The sequence below is a fragment of the Anoplopoma fimbria genome, chromosome 23 (genome assembly GCF_027596085.1).
Source record: "Anoplopoma fimbria isolate UVic2021 breed Golden Eagle Sablefish chromosome 23, Afim_UVic_2022, whole genome shotgun sequence".
NCBI classification, from domain to species: domain Eukaryota; kingdom Metazoa; phylum Chordata; class Actinopteri; order Perciformes; family Anoplopomatidae; genus Anoplopoma; species Anoplopoma fimbria.
The window spans coordinates 1,674,768-1,675,767 of record NC_072471.1 but is presented as its reverse complement, the minus strand read 5'-3'; positions in this window follow the sequence as shown (position 1 = coordinate 1,675,767).

The following is a 1,000-nucleotide window of genomic DNA, read 5'->3' as shown; positions in this document are numbered from 1 at the left end:
TATATGTATGTTTAGTATGTTTCTATATATATATAAAATATATATAATGTAATAAATAATATATAATATAATATATGTAATATATAAATATATATATTTATATATTACATATATTATATAATAAATAATATATAATATATGTAATGTAGGTTTAGTATGTTTCTATATATATATAAAATATATATAATATGTGTAATGTAGGTTTAGTATGTTTCTATATATATATAAAATATATATTATATAATAATATATAATATAATATATGTAATGTAGGTTTAGTATGTTTCTATATATATATAAAATATATATTATATAATAATATATAATATAATATATGGAATGTAGGTTTAGTATGTTTCTATATATATATATAAAATATATATATATAATAATAATATATAATAATATATGGAATGTAGGTTTAGTATGTTTCTATATATATATATAAAATATATATTATATAATAAATATAATATAATATATGTAATGTAGGTTTAGTATGTTTCTATATATATATATAAAATATATATTATATAATAATATATATATATATATATATGTAATGTAGGTTTAGTATGTTTCGATATATATATATAATACACAATAAAAGGTGGCGGAATATATTGATGGAGACAATCTGATGCATATTATTGGGGGTGATGGGAAAATATTATTTATGTATTACATATGTATTTATTGTGTTATTTTATAAATGTATATAAACATATGTTTGTTGTGTATGTTTAGTATGTTTCTATATATATATATAAAATATATATAATGTAATAAATATTATATTTAGTATGTTTCTATATATATATAATATATAATATATGTAATATATAAATATCTATATATTTATATATATGTATGTTGTGTATGTTTCTATATATATAAAATATATATAATATAAGAAATAAAATATAATATATGTAATATATAAATATATATATATATTTATATATATGTATGTTGTGTATGTTTAGTATGTTTCTGTATA